Here is a 17,570-nt window from a genome sequence, read left to right on the forward strand (position 1 = left end):
TGGTATAGACCTAACAGAAGCAAAAGATATTAAGAAGAGGTGGCAAGAATACACAGAAGAACTGTACAAAAAAGAGCTTCATGACCAAGATAATCATGATAACGTGATCACTGACCTAGAGCCAGACATCTTGGAATATGAAGTCAAGTGGGCCTTAGAAAGCATCACTGCAAACAAAGCTAGTGGAGATGATGGAATTTCAGTGGAGCTATTTCAAATCCTGAAAGATGATGCTGTGAAAGTGCTGCACTCAATATGCCAGCACACTTGGAAAACTCAGCAGTGGCCATAGGACTAGAAAACGTCAGTCTTCATTCCAATCCCAAAGAAAGGGAATGCCAAAGAATGCTCAAACTACCACATAATTGCATTCATCTCACATGCTAGTAAAGTCATGCTCAAAATTCTCCAAGCCAGGCTTCAGCAATATGTGAACCGTGAACTCCCAGATATTCAAGCAGGTTTTAGAAAAGGCAGAGGCACCAGAGATCATATTGCTAACATCCGCTGGATCATGGAGAAAGCAAGAGAGTTCCAGAAAACATCTATTTATGCTTCATTGACTATGCCAAAGCCTTTGACTGTGTGGATCACAATAAACTGTGGAACATTCTGAAAGAGATGGGAATACCAGACCACCTGACCTCCCTCCTGAGGAACCTGTATGCAGGTCAGGAAGCAACAGTCAGAACTGGACATGGAACAACAGACTGGTTCCAAATAGGAAAAGGTGTACGTCAAGGCTGTATATTGTCACCTTGCTTATTTAAGTTTATGCAGAGTACATCATGAGGAATGCTGGGCTGGAAGAAGCACAAGCTGGAATCAAGATTGCTGGGAGAAATATCAATAACCTCAGATACGCAGATGACACCACCCTTATGGCAGAAAGTGAAGAGGAACTCAAAGCCTTTTGAAGAAAGTGAAAGAGGAGAGTAAAAATGTTGGCTTGAAGCTCAACATTCAAAAATCAAAGATCATGGCATCTGGTCCCATCACTTCATGGGAAATAGATGCGAAAACAGTGGAAACAATGTCAGGCTTTACTTTTTGGGCTCCAAAATCACTATGGATGCTGATTGCAGCCATGAAATTAAAAGACGCTTACTCCTTGGAAGGAAAGTTATGACCAACCTAGATAGCATATTAAAAAGCAGAGACGTTACTTTGCCAACCAAGGTCCGTCTAGTCAAGGCTATGGTTTTTCCCGTGGTCATGAATGGATATGAAAGTTGGACTGTGAAGTAAGCTGAGTGCCGAAGAATTGATGCTTTTGAACTGTGGTGCTGGAGGAGACTCTTGAGAGTCCCTTGGACTGCAAGGAGATCCAACCAGTCCATTCTAAGGGAGATCAATCCTGGGTGTTCATTGGAAGGACCGATGCAAAAGCTGAAACTCCAATACTTTGGCCACCTCATGCAACAAGTTGACTCACTGGAAAAGACTCTGATGCTGGGAAGGATTGGGGGCGGGAGGAGAAGTGGACGACGGAGAATGAGATGGCTGGATGGATCACCGACTCAATGGACATGAGTTTGAGTGAACTCCGGGAATTGATGATGGACAGGGAGGCCTGGCGTGCTGTGATTCAAGGGGTCACGAAGAGTCAGACATGACTGAGCGACTGAACTGAACTGAAACTGGACTATTAATCTCATGACTATATTAATAAAAAATATCTCATTATTATAGTTTGTGTTGTCCTGATTATTATTGAAATTTCATTTCATATTTTCATTTCTTCTTTCAGATTTTACTTGCTATGAATTTTCCCTTAATATAACTTGCTTGCCTTGCTATTTATAGGTTGCATAGTTTGCTTAATGATTTTAAAGTATCTCTGATGTAATCTCTACTAGTCTCATAAGAGTTATATGCATTGAAAATATCCTATTTCCATGTAACTCAGATGTTTTTTCTTTTGTTCTACAGCACTTTAAATTTTAATATTGTCAAGCATCATTTTATATTGTTCACAAAAATCTTTCTCTACCAATAGCCATAACAAGGTTTTCTTATACCTGCACATTGATCTTTATATGTTGGGTGATTGGGGAGTTCAAATTTATTTTTCATAGAGTACTCTTTGTTTAGACTTTTTTTAAATTTTATTTATCATTTTTTCATCTCTCTCTTAGGCTTCCCTGATAGCTCAGCTGAGAAAGAATCCTTCTGCAAAGCAGGACACCCTGGTTTGATTCCTGGGTCAGGAAGTTCCCTTGGAGAATGGGTAGGCTACACATTCCAGTCTTCTTGGGTGGATTCCCTGGTGGCTCAGACAGTAAAGAATTCACCCGCAATGTGGGACACCTGGATTTGACCTCTTGGTTGGGAAGATCCCCTGGAGGAAGGCATGGCAACCCACTGCAGTATTCTTGCCTAGAGAATTCCCATGGAGAAAGGAGCCTGGTGGGCTAGCTATAGTCCATGGGATTACAAAGAGTTGGACACGACTAAGCACAGCACAACATCTCTCTCTTATGTCATTTTTTTTTTCCATAGATAATAAGTCTGTGTGTAGGATTATTTAATTTCACTGGTCTCTTTATCTATCTGTGAGCTGACCAGACAATTGTGTAGAAATTCTTTAAAATTCATACCATTTTATTTTTGATGAAACACCTACAAAACTGAGGCAAAAAAATTTTTTTTTCTCTCTCTCTCTCCCTCTTTTTGTAGATACAAGTACAGATTTAATTACTTCAATATACTTGTGGCTATGTGGATGCTTGTTAATTCCCCTTAAGCCAGATTTATACAGTTAAGCTTTACTAGGAAACAGTCCATTTTGTCATGTTTCCACAAATTTCCTAAAGTAAGTTGATATCATTTACCTTTTAATTTCTTAGTTTCTAACTATAGTTTTATCTCCATTTTAGTTTATAATATTTCTGTTATTTCTACATACTCTCTCATTTTCTCATAGGATTTTGTTTTTAACTTATGAGCCTTATCAATTCAAACACTGAGCTTTTCAAGTTCCTTTGATACATCTGTGTTCACCTCATTTAATTATTTTCTGCTCGATACTATTACCTGTTGTAACAATTCTGTGGATTATTCTGTTATCTCTTTGTTCAAATTTTTAAATGAAGTATTCACTTCATCATTTTCTTCTTCAAAATTCAGTTCCACAAATGTCACTCAATTTATTTCCCCTGGATCCTGAGAGTTGAGTTCTGCACCATTTTCATTAATACTTACAACTAAGTATTTTCTAATTTTCTTTGTGATTTCTTCTTTGATACATGATTTATTCAAGAGGATATATTTACTATCTTTTTATTAATTAAGTTATTTTTAACTTTAACATTAAAAAAAAATAAAAAAAATAAACAGTTAAAGGCTTTAGCATAAAAAAAAAAAGTTATTTTTATTTATATCTTAATTGCCCTGCTGTCATATAAAATACTCCTCACAACAATTATTCTTTAAAGTTTGAAACCTGTCTTATTGGCTAGCATATGTTAAATTATTTTAAAATTCCATGTGCTTTTGAGAAGTATGTGTATTTCTGAATTACTAAATTCAGGATCCTAGACATAGCCCTTAAGTTAAGTTTATTATTAATGTTATTTAAGGCATCTATTTCAAAAAGCCTTGACAGTGCTCAGGGTATGGAATGGTACTTGGTCAGCAGCCCCAGAGAACCTGGGCTTGTGTTGTCCTCAGAGCTCCCAGAAGGACTGCAGCCTTGCCGGCACTTCAGTTTCTGAAAAGTGAGCCTGCTGTTAGACTTCTGTCTTTTAGAATTCTAAGATGATGAATCTGTGTTGGTTTAAGCTGCTTCGTGTGGTGTCCTTTTAATATAAGAAACTGAACAACAAAACAAACAACAAAGGCCAATTAGTCTCTTCTTTTCTACCAGGAAAACCTCCAAGCAAGCAAATTAATTTAAGACAGAGAATGAGATGGCTGGATGGCATCACCAACTCTATGGACATGAGTTTGAGTGAACTCCGGGAGTTGGTGATGGACAGGGAGGCCTGGCATGCTGTGATTCACGGGGTCACAAAGAGTCGGACAGGACTGAGCGACTGAACTGAACTGAACTGAAGGCATCTATATGCTCAAGAGGCTTGTCAACCTGTTACTTGAAAAGGGGTGTTAAAGTCTCCCACAATATTGACGAATTTCAGAAATCTCAGTAATTGTATTCATTTTGGTTTTGTATATTCTCAAGGATACGTTATTTTGTAATGACAAATTTAAATTTGCTCTTTCTTCTGAATGAAGTATATTTTTTTAATGTTTGCAGTGACCTTTACATTTCGTAATAGTTTTGACACTAGCCTATCTGATCTTTCTTTTATTTAGTGTTATTTGCTGTTTCTTAATATTGCTATTATGTTGTGATATAAAATACATATCATATATGTACGATTTTCTCAGACTTTCTGTGTTTATATGTTGTATGTACGTTTCATGTAAATAATAGATTTTTAAAAATTATTTATAAAATATTTCTTTAAAGACATTGCACTTCCTGTAACTATTGATATATTTGGACTTTTGCTAATTTCTTTTTTGGTTCTTGCTATTTATTCTGCATTTTCCATATCCTTTCCTATATTTCATTACATTTCTTCCTCATTTGGTGTTTATCATTCTTGCTCCTTTAGTGCTTTGGATATCATATTTTATATTTCAATTACTTCAATTATTAGAAATTATTAAATGTTTATATTATTAAGCAAAGTTTATAGCTAATATATTTCGATACTTTCTCTTGAGTAATTGTAAAACACTGGAAATTCTTAACTTCAGTTAACTTTTATTTGACTTGCAACATTTAGTTCTATGTTATTTTACCTATAAAAGTGACCATTTTGATTTTTGTTTTATTTAGTCAAACTTTGTTTAGTTTTACTCATACGTTTATAATTTTGCTATTGTTGTTGTTGTTAACTGATTATGGTATATTTTATTCCTTCCTCTGGCTTTCATTTCCTCCATCCAAGTACAGACTTTGGAAATTCCTACATAAGTGTCTTTTAGTAAGAAATCTGTTTTTGTTTGCCTAAAAATATTTTTGTTTAGGCTGCATTATTAAATTATTTTGTACATGATTATGAAATACTATGTTGACAGATATTTGTATTATTACTTTCAGTATATTATTTTTCACTCTGCTATTACTTACTGTTGTCATTTTAAAAATATATTGTCAGTCTAAAAAATATGTGTGGAGGGGGTGACCATATTCAAATACTGCTTTTGTCCTTGAGGGTTCTATAGATTTACGAAAAATTAATCTAAATGTGGATTTTACAAAATTTATTTGTTGGCTTAAGATATTCTGTGAATATATATAAATTTGAACTCCAGGTTTGCAGAAAGATAAGCTTCTTTTGTTTAAAGATATGCAGTGTAACTATTTTTAGCCCATTCAGAATTTAGGTCAGAACTGGCTTTTTTCCCCCTTTTATTCCATTATTGAATTAAGGGAATCACATATTGCTATTTTACATGGGAGACTCAATTATAGTGCTCCAGCCTGCTTGGTCTGTTTCTATGAATCTCTTAATACTCTAACTTTTCTGTTGTCAAGACTGGAAGATATAGTATCTGATTATTCACTTTATTTTCTGTTCTCTCTCATTTTTCTGATCCTTAAAAGAGTATGCATTGCATTTGACTCATGGTTTCTAGGTGTTATTGAAGTGTTTAGAGGTTATCAATTTTACTATATGCATTTTTACATATATTGTACATGATTTGTGTCCTCTGCATTTGATTTTTATTAAGGTAGCTTGCAAATGTCTTACTTATCTAGTGCTTATAGTGATTTTACGAGGGTGTTATTTCCTTTCTCTAACACTTCTATCCAATGTCACCAGAACAGATAAATACAAGAAGAAAAAAAGAAGAAAAACATTTAAAATTGCTTTTAAAGGAGGTGTTATGGTAAAAAAAAAATAGAAAGCACTCTGAGTATTTAGCATACGCGCCACCTACACAATGGAGCTTCTTAGATACTACATAATATACAGTGGTGGTTTAGTCACTAAGTCATGTCCAACTCTTGTGACCCCATGGAGTGTCATCCGCCAGGCTCCTCTGTCCAAGGGATTTTCCAGGCAAGAATACTGGAATGAGTTGCCATTTCCTTCTCCGGGGGATCTTCCGGACCCAGAAATTGAACCCAAGTCTCCTGCATTGCAGGCAGATTCTTTACCAACTGAGTGAGCTACTAGGGAAGCCTTACTACATAATAACCACAAACTAAATCAATTAGTTAATCAGCGAAATAAATTGAATTGCATACTATAAGAGATGAATTTATGCTAAGATTTATATGATGAGGGAGTTATCATCTGGGAATAAGAAGATATTTTCTCATACTAAGTTTCTAAAATATGTGTTCCAACTGACTATATTGTATTTTTTTTAATTTCAAAATTTATAGCACAACTTTAAGCCTAAATTATATTTGGTCTTTAAAAAGAAAAAAAAAACTTATATTCTATTTTAAAAATAACTATAAATAGAGTACAAAACATATTTGAAGCACTTCAATTTTTCCTATGTTTGCTGAGCAACCTTATTTATATATCAAACGTACATATGGATGTGCAGTTTTGAATGAAAAGCAAATGATTTTAAAACATATTTTTGCCATTCAAATATTTTTTTGGTATTTTCACGGTTCCTTTTATAAAGAATAAAGGAGACATTGAAATTTGCAAGTCTTTGTCATAACTTATGAGACGAGGCAAACATTAGCATGAAAACTATTTATGATATTGAAAAGAATTAAGTCTGAAATTCTTATAATGAGGTCAAAATGTTTTATTTTCTGCACAGGAATTCATATACATATCATTATAACCTCAGATCAATGATAATCATATTATGTTATATTAATAACTATTGCACTGGTGCAGAATTTAGTAACCTGGGGAAATGGTGATAGTTTTGAGTTTCTACAAATTCTCCCACAAATGGCTGGATGGCTCAGATAACAAAATCGAAATATCCATAGACAATAACAATAACAAAACTAGTGACACGGTATATAAGAATGAGGAAAAAATGCCCAAGAAGATCATCAAGATCTTTGTGGAATCAATTTCTTTACAGGACAAAGTGAAAGGTAGAAAAAGAAGCTTCTATGAGTGCTAGAAGACCCGTACATCATTCAAAAATACTCATTGGGTGACTTAGTAAGCCATTCTCAGAAAAAGGTTAAATGGAATTTTCAAGGTTCAATTTGTAGTTGAAAGCAAGAAAGAAGTGCAAGTGAGTGCACATCAAGCTTATGTGCTGTCATTTTTAGGTCCTGTGAACATAGCCAAAAAAGTTTCCTTCCAGGCAAAGACATACTGTGAAGACTGTTTCTACCTTCCCTAAAGTGTGCATGTTTTAGTCTCTCAGTCATGTCTGACTCTTAGCATTGATGGAATGTAGTCCACCAGGTAACCTCAGATATGCAGATGACATCACCCTTATAACAGAGATCGAAAAGGAACTAAAGAGCCTCTTGATGAAAGTGAGAGGAGAGTGAAAGACTTGGCTTAAAACTCAACATTCAAAAAACTAAGATCATGGAATCCACTCCCATCACTTCACAGCAAATAGATGGGGAAAAATGGGAAACATGGCAGATTTTATTTTTTTTGGTCTCCAAAATCACTTATGATGGTGACTGCAGCCATGAAATTAAGATGTTTTCTCCTTGGAAGAAAAGCTATGACCAACCTAGACAGCCTATTAAAAAGTAGAGACATTACTTTGCCAACAAAGGTCCATCTAGTCAAGGCTCTGGTTTTTCCAGTAGTCATGTATGGATGTGAGAGTTGGACTGTAAAGAAAGCTGTGCACTGAAGAATTGATGCTTTTGAACTGTGGTGTTGGAGAAAACTCTTGAGAGTCTGTTGGACTGCAAGGAGATCCAACCAGTCAATCCTAAAGGTAACCAGTCCTGAATATTCATTGGAAGGACTGATGCTGAAGCTGAAACTCCAATACTTTGGCTACCTGATGCGAAAACTGACTCATTGGAAAAGACCCTGATGCTGGGAAAGACTGAAGGTGGGAGGAGAAGGGGATGGCAGAGGATGAAATGTTTGGATGGCATCACCAACTCTATGGACATGAGTTTGAATAAGCTCCAGGAGTTGGTGATGGACAGGGAAGCATGGCGTGCTGCAGTTCAGGGAACAAATTATGTGAAAACTCAAGAAGGAGAGAATGTATTCAGTTTGGTAATTCTTGTCTAAGAAAGTTATAGATAGACTTATATGTTTGTGTTCTCTTATGTTAAAAAACAAACATGCTGTTATATATGTAGGAGAGAAGAGTGTAGGATGAGTCAGGGACAATGTCTATACCTTTCTGCTAGATCTGATCTTTTAGATTTTATGCTGGAATCATGTAAGCTTTTTTCATGATTTCAAAACAAATTTAAATCAACATGGAAAGACGTAAAAGCAAGTGAACTGAAATTTGCATTGAGTTAATAGCTTAGATAAGCAGAAAGAAATTACATCATGTGACCTAAAAACATAGTAAATTGACTGCAATGCCTAATAGGGAAATGTAAATTAGGTATGAAAAAGAACTCAAAAACTTGAGCTATATTCAGTAAAAACATTTGAAGTTAAAATTTTGTTACTGTTATCCATAAACTATCATATATATATATAATATTAATACAAACATTAAGGTATTATTTAAAGTCTTTATGAACCAGTTCTTTAACCAAAGAGGAAAGAAGACTAAATATAAAATAAAGGAAGCTAGGTAAAATGCTACAATACTATATTAGAATCATCAATATAAGTCACTGAGGCAATTTCTGTTCAAGAAATATTATCTCACTCTATCTGCTGAAAAGGCAAAAAAAAGAAAAGGGAGCAATTCAGTAACCATTAGGAACCCAGAACAAAGGCTATGCCTCTATTCTATACATATCACAGGAATTTGTGTTTTTGGAGATTTGGCCAATTTCAGTTCCGTAGCAGGAAGTGGAAAATATGAACATGGACACAATGTTATACCACAAAACAAGGAAGCCACCAAAAGTTACTCTAGCCTTGGTAAAAAATACTCAATGTCAACCTGAACAGATATGCATTGATAATACAGAGGCCAGTTTGAACTCTAATAATATTATAACACAAATGGATGGAAGAACATTAAATATGTTTTTTTTAAAAATTTTTTTTTATTTTACAATATTATATTGGTTGGTTTTACCCTACATTGACATGAATTCGCCCCAGGTGTACATGAGTTCCCCCTCCTGAACCCTCCTCTCACCTCCCTCCTCCCCCTATCCTCCCTCTGGGTCATCCCCGCACACCAGCCCCAAGTATCCTGTAACATGCATTGACCCTGAACTGCATTAAATATGTTAAAAACTTTTCTTTCAAAAGTGATACTGAAGAACACAAGCAAAAATCTTTAGACATATTTGGAAAATGTTAAATCAAGATTGCTGGGAGAAATATCAATAACTTCAGATATGCAGATAACACTACCCTTATGGCAGAAAGTGAAGAGGAACTAAAAAGCCTCTTGATGAAAGTGAAAGAGGAGAGTGGAAAGGCTGGCTTGAAGCTCAACATTCAGAAAACAAAGATCATGGCATCTAGTCTCATCACTTCATGGGAAATGGAAAAACAGTGGAAACAGTCTCAGACTTTATTTATTTTTTTTTTTTTTGGCTTCAAAATCACTGTAGATGCTGATTGCAGCCATGAAATTAAAAGACGCTTACTCCTTGGAAGGAAAGTTATGACCAAGCTTGATAGTATATTAAAAAACAGAGACATTACTTTGCCAACAAAGGTCCGTCTAGTCAAGGCTATGGTTTTTCCCGTGGTCATGTATGGATGTAAGAGTTGGACTGTGAAGAAAGCTGATCGCCGAAGAATTGATGCTTTTGAACTGTGGTGCTGGAGAAGACTCTTGAGAGTCCGTTGTACTGCAAGGAGATCCAACCAGTCCATTCTAAAGGAGATCAATCCTGGGTGTTCATTGGAAGGACTGATGCTAAAGCTGAAACTGCAATTCTTTGGCCACCTCATGCAATGAGTTGATTCATTGGAAAAGACTCTGATACTGGGAAAGGTTGGGGGCGGGAGGAGAAGGGGACGACAGAGAATGAGATGGCTGGATGGCATCACCGACTCTGTGGACATGAGTTTGAGCGAACTCTGGGAATTGGTGATGGACAGGGAGGCCTGGCATGCTGTGATTCATGGGGTTGCGGAGAGTCGGACATGACTGAGCGACTGAACTGAACTGAACTGAACTGAACAGTCTCTATTGTCCTGAAAACTGGTAAACAAAAGGGAAGAATCAAACATCTCCCTGCCTTCCCTTTAGGAACTGTAAATCAGGTTAAGCAAATAGATAATGAGGGGAATTCCCTCTCTACAGAAGGAACCCAGGTAATAGAAATGATAGAACAAGAATATCATGATTTTGTAAACACCTATTGAAAATTGGAAAGTGTTCTCAATATTCTGTGTGTGTGTGTGTGTGTATGTGTGTGTAGACTCAGTCATGTCCACAGACTTTGCGATCCCATGGGCTGTAGCCCTCCAAATTTCTTTGTCTATGGAATCTTCTGGGCAAGAATTCTGGAGTGGGTAGCCTTTCCCTTCTCCAGGGGATAACCCTGACCCAGGGATCAAACCCAGGTCTCCTGTATTGCAGGTGGATTCTTTACCATCTGAGCCACCAGGAAAAATGCTAGTAGCCAATACAATCTCACAAAACTAGGAAGGACAAGATCTCATGTACTCTTGATGAAAACACATACTACAACATACAGCAAATCTTTAACAAAAAAAAAAAAAAAAACCTTTCTTTGAATCAGATCAAACCTAAGGAGCTGCCTATCAATGTTCAGGAGATATAGAGCAGATAAATGTTTTTGGTTTTGCTTTTTCTTTCCGGTAAGTGGGAGAAAAGCACAATCAGCAAAAAACAGTATGTGAGAAATTATAAAACTACTACAGAACCCACTGCAGTTTCTTCAAAACAATATTTTGAAAGAAAGCAAATAAGAGAGAAGGATAAATTACATATTAAAGACATTAAATCATTTACCAAACACAATATTTTTCTCTTAATCCATTGGAAAAAATTAAATGATCAGAGAAATTTGAATATTGTTGATTGGAGACTTTAAAGGTAGCTATTGTGGGGTTGTTAGACATGATAAATTAATCACTAATCATCAGAGTGTTGGAGAAACTTATTGAAATAGATATGAATTAAATGATATTATGAATGGGCAAAAGCAATGCAAACATGAATAAAATATAAATGTATGAAAAAAGTGATGATAATTATTATAGCTGGATAAATATTTAACTTATATGCAGAGTACATCATGAGGAACGCTGGGCTGGAAGAAGCACAAGCTGGAATCAAGAAATATCAATAACTTCAGATATACAGATGACACCACCCTTATGGCAGAAAGTGAAGAGGAACTCAAAAGCCTCTTGATGAAAGTGAAAGAGGAGAGTGAAAAGGTTGGCTTGAAGCACAACATTCAGAAAACAAAGATCATGGCATCTGGTCCCATCACTTCATGGGAAATAGATGGGGAAACAGTGGAAACAGTATCAGACTTTATTTTCTGGGGCTCCAAAATCACTGCAGATGCTGATTGCAGCCATGAAATTAAAAGACGCTTACTCCTTGGAAGGAAAGTTATGACCAACCTAGAGAGCATATTAAAAAGCAGAGACATTACTTTGCCAACCGAGGTCCATCTAGTCAAGGCTATGGTTTTTCCAGTGGTCATGTATGGATGTGAGAGTTGGACTGTGAAGAAAGCTGATCGCCGAAGAACTGATGCTTTTGAACTGTGGTGTTGGAGAAGACTCTTGAGAGTCCCTTGGACTGCAAGGAGATCCAACCAGTCCATTCTAAAGGAGATCAGTCCTGAGTGTTCATTGGAAGGACTAATGCTAAAGCTGAAACCCCAATACTTTGGCCACCTCATGCGACGAGTTGACTCACTGGAAAAGAGTCTGATGCTAGGAGGGACTAGGGGTGGGAGGAGATGGGGATGACAGAATGAGATGGCTAGATGGCATCACCGACTCGATGGACATGAGTTTGAGTGAACTCTGGGTTATGGACAGGGAGGCCTGGCGTGCTGTGTTTCATGGAGTCGCAAAGAATCGGACACGACTGAACGACTGAACTGAACTGAACTGAATGCCTTCCCAGGGTTCATTTTATTTTATTTTATTTTTTTGCACGTTTGAAATTTTTCATTAAAAAAGCTTATATGAATAAAAGTTTCTTCCCATTTCATAGAACATATCATAATTATCTCACTCCATTTCCCTCCCCTTCACATTTCAGTGTGTTCTTTTCCTAAGTTGAAGTGAAAGAAAGTGACAGTGTTAGTTGCTCAGTCATGTCTGACTCTTTGCAACCCCATGGACTATATCCCGCCAGGACCCTCTGTCCATGGAATTCTCCAGGCAACAATACTGAAGTGGGTAGCCATTCCCTTCAGCAGAAGACCTTCCTGACCCAGGGATCAAACTGGGTCTCTTGCATTGCAGGCAGAGTCTTTACCTTCTGAGCCACAAAGGAAGCCATTTCCCTATCCTTCACATTTCCTTTCTTTTTTTTTTTTTAATTTATTTTATTGGAGGCAAATTACCTTACATTAATATATTGGTTGGTTTTGCCATACATTGACATGAATCCGCCCCAGGTGTACATGTGTTCTCTTTCTTGAACCCCCCTCCCACCTCCCTCTTCCCCATATCCTCCCTCCATGTCATCCCCGTGCACCAGCCCCAAGCATCCTGTATCATGCATCGATCCTGGACTGGTCACTTATGATAATATACATGCTACAATGCCATTCTCCCCAGTCATCCCACCTTCACCCTCTCCCACAGAGTCCCAAAGACTGTTCTATACTTTTCCTTTCATTTCATTATTTTCCTAAGCTTAAAATTAATACAAAAGAAGTCACTAGTTGATTGATGATATGAACTTATCAAGTTTAGGAATTAAAATCAGAACTTAATCTTTATTGTCAGGTCTGTCTGTTATTCCACTAGAATAAGAGCTTGACAAGGATAAAACCACTTATTTTCTATGATAACATCAAGGCTTACTACAGCATCTGGGACTTTTAGCTATTAAATCAGTGTTTTAATTAAATGATTAATATATATGCACAATTATTTTCAGAAGGATGTTCTGATTACTTTTAACACACTTTTTAAATTATGATTAAACTAGAGACCCCTAATTTGAACAGTCACTCTAATACTTTTACATGTCATGAAAGATTCAAATTACAGAATTAATGAACTCACAATTTTCTTTCACTTTAATAACATCAAATTTGTTGTGAGAGAAATTATTTTAACATCCTTGGCAACAACATATACTGGTGAGTACTCAGTCTTCTCTGGAAAAATTGAAGAATCCTCAGATAATGTCTTATTCCTTCTGATTAGTTAACTAATAAAAATATTTAAATATTTGGTGAGATTGGATGATGATAAGAAATTCAAGAGCTTGTTTATAAACTTGTGACTGAGAAATTTGAGGGGTGTTCATGAGCAGTAAAGGTGAATATGTTATGATCTCAAAAAGATATAACTGGATTACAATTAAGAAAAACAAGCTCTAACAAAATAGAGAACATTATGTTTGAAGGAAAAGTATTAACCAATTGTATGGGATACCTCTTTTCAATCATGAAAAAGGGTATGGGTCAGTGTGTCTACAGCACAAAGCAGATGACAGAGAGTCCTGCTTCCCTGGTGGCTCAAACGGCAAAGAATCTGTTTGTAATGCAGGAGACCCAGGTTTGATCTCTGGGTTGGCAAAATCCCCTGGAGTAGGGAATGGCTACCACTCCAGTATTCTTGATGGAGAACCCCATGGACAGAGGAACCTGGCTGCAGTCAATGGGTCACAAGAAGTCAGACACAACTGAGAGACTAATACTTTCCTAAAGAGCAAAAGTGCCTACTAAACAGGTATATCATAAAAATAAAAATCTAGGTTTCATACTTCAATGATATTGCTCAAGATGAGCCAATGAAATAAGAGAGAGACATGAGACAGAAGATTTGCTGACATAAGAATTCAGTTGAAACAGAATCCAGGTCCCCTTCACACTTCTTTTTTATTGTTATTAATAAATTGATAGTCTTCTTAAATATATATGCCTTATTGTGTATTTGACAAGTATGTCAGGACCTAAGGAATGAATAATTTCTGGGTAGAACACTGATAATAATTTCTGAAATTGCCTTAATAACCTCATCAAAACTATGAGAAAGACAGAAAGAGATGTCAATGTTTCTAATGAAAGCTATTTTTTTAAAAATCACAGTACGTGTTCTAGGGGTTAGTAAAAAGAGCAAAGAACCCTAATTCTATATTTTGACAAATAATTATCCTAATGTTAAACAATCATACCTTATAATTATGATTACTATGTCTTCAGTTCTGTTCAGTTGCTCAGTCATGTCTGACTCCTTGCAATCCCACGGACTGCAGCACACCAGGCTTTCCTGTCTGTCACCAACTCCTGGAGTTTACCTGAACTCATCTCCATTGAGTCGGTGATGCCATCCAACCACCTCATCCTCTGTTGTCCCCTTATCCTCCTTCCTTCAATCCTTCCCAGCATCAGGGTCTTTTCCAATGAGTCAGTTCTTTGCATCAGGTGGCCAAAGTGCTGGAGTTTCAGCTTCATCAGTCCTTCCAATGAACACTCAGGACTGATCTCCTATAGGATGGACTGGTTGGATCTCCTTGCAGTCAAAGGGACTCTCAAGAGTCTTCACCACCACCAAAGTTCAAAAGCATCAATTCCTCGGTTCTCAGCTTTCTTTACTGAAGAAAGTGAGTCCAACTCTCACATCCAGATATGACTACTGGAAAAACCATAGCCTTGACCAGACAGACCTTCGTTGCATACTATGTCTTACTTTGTTTCTATTAACATGCGTCTTCATTATATTCAGTTTTATTCCTGATATCAAAAGTCTTGAATACTGTGAAGTCTTGCTAGAATGGCCTGGTTAATGTTACAAATAGCCAATCATAATGATTTAATGTATAAAAACTGGAGCCATATTCTCTGAGTTCTAATTCTACCTCATTGGCTTACTCTCTGTGGCTTTTTTCAATAGACTTTATCTGTCTTATATTGACTACCTACAAATTGCACTTATTGATAAAATTGCTTCATAAATTTTCCATTCTTATACTGTTATTTTTCCTTTTACATCTGTAGCACTAGTCACTCATCACTTTTCATAATGCATTTAAGCCAACACATGCACAATCTCATACCCAAACACAATAACTTTTAAGATATTTCCTGTATATAAATTATTTCCTTGTGTAACTCTTTGTCAATCATTATTGCCAAAAAGAAAATGAATATTTTAAATTTTTCAGAAAGATTTTTAAAATTTGAAAGATCAAAATATTGCCAAAAAAGACCTTGAGAAATTAGTTATCAAAATGCTGTCATAAAAAGAATAATATTTTAATGGAATTACAAGGAAAATATCTTTTAAGGGAAAAATTTCAAGGAAAATTTAATTTCACAAAGTTTGTCATTAATTCATGCTTATTGTACAAATCATTCCCAAACTTTTTAGGGGAGATATCATTATTATTATACTCACTTTGCAAATAAAACGCAGACTTTGAGAAGTGACTGCCTATGTTTGGTACTAGTTTAGTTAGTGTTTTAGTTAGTAGTTTACTGGCAGCTGGACCTGGGGCAGGTTTGGTGCTTGGTGGCAGTCAGAACCCTTTCCACCCACCTTTCAAATTACAGAGCAATTCCTTAAGAAAATGTATAAGTATTAAAGTATACAGCTATTCATGTTCATATTTTGAAGTCCTAAGCCCCAATGTGTCTGTGTTTGGAAATAGGGCCTTTAGAATGTAATTAAGACTAAACAAGGTCATAAATATGGGCCTAGATCTGGTAGGATTAGTGTCTATATAAGAGACACAAGAGCTCACTTGCTCCACCCACTCCGCAACCACCTGTGGGACACAATAAAATGATGCCCACTGCAAGCCATGAAGAGAAGGTTTACCAGCACCTGATCTGCCAGAGCTGGGTCTGGGACTTCTAGCCTCAGGAGCTGTGAGAAAATAAATTTCTGTTGTTTAAAAAACCCCATCTGTGGTGTTTTTTTATGGCAGCTTGAGCTTACTAACTCTGCATTGCTCTCATTGTCAGGAGTATCACCTGGATTTGTGTAACATAAGATGAAAAGAATGTGCAAATTTCACAGGACCAAGACATTTCTGTTTTCTGTCTTATACTAGTACATTTCTTTCATCTTGCTTCTCCTTATGTTCCCTGGGCCTTGAGTTATTAGTTTCTGGGTACAATTTAACACAGGCTATTCCACAGGTCTGGGATTGTTCATTTTTCCAACCTCACATTTCCTAGCGACTATGGCTATGCTCTCCTTAAGTTTTAGTTCTTTGGAAAAGCCTTCTGTTTTTATCATTTGGACATAGTGCTTGGTGATAATAGACAGGCTATGATTTTTTGTCTTTCCTCTAAACTAGAATTCAAATGAAGGATATGCTAAACACAGCTGTTGCTGTGTATAATGACATTCAGCATGTGGATGCTGCATCCAGATTCCATTTTAGGGCAGCCATCTGTCCTTTAGCTGGCAAAATAATGGAAGATTTATACCTTAATAAAACCACATGCTTAAGTACAAGCTACACTCCTTCACGAGCCCTCCAAGAAGCTTCACATGAGTAAGAGAATTTTCTTAAAGATTTTTACTAACTTTAAGACTATTTGATAGTGAGGTTTTCAACCAGTTGGACCTGAATATGAGGATTTTAGCAGAATACATTTTGCATTTGGTATGGTTTTCAGTAGATCTTCATAGATTGACATGAATATCATAAAATTTAAAAGATTTAGAAATAGTCTCTTTTGTCCTAGTCCTATACAAACTAGTATTTGGTTAGCACTGTAGAGCTTATATAAAAGCTTTTTCTTTCTTTTTAAAATTTAATATCCAGAGAAACCTGTGGGGTTGCTCAAGGTCACGCAATCCACTAACAAAGAAAGCAGGGCTCAGAAGAAAATGCTATTTTGCCAAATATCATGTCCTTTTCATCATTCCTCATAGTTAATTAGTTATCTATGCACTCAATTATTGTATATTATTTTTATTCAATTATAACTGTCAACAATAATGATAATTTATTGAACTCCTTATATACTAGAAACTTATTGCTCTAAGTAAATTATACAGTTATTACAATATACTGATGATGTATATAATGATGACATCATTTCTTAAAAAAATAGTACATGAGAACTTATAAACAACAATTGTCTACATACATATAGAAACATACACCCATTCTCCCTAAAGTATAAATAAATATTTATGTTTATTTGTGTGTGGTGGGGGGGAGTACTTTCTCATCCTTAAATCCTTTACCTTTTATTTTCTGGCTGAATTTAGTTAGGTTTTTCTCATATTTAAAAAAACGTTATAATCTCAGAAGTGTTTGTTTATTAGTTGACTTTTACATATTGTTAAAAG

Source organism: Moschus berezovskii, chromosome 10, assembly GCF_049115385.1.
Source record: "Moschus berezovskii isolate FMDL1 chromosome 10, NW_MosBer_1.0, whole genome shotgun sequence".
Lineage (NCBI taxonomy): Eukaryota > Metazoa > Chordata > Mammalia > Artiodactyla > Moschidae > Moschus > Moschus berezovskii.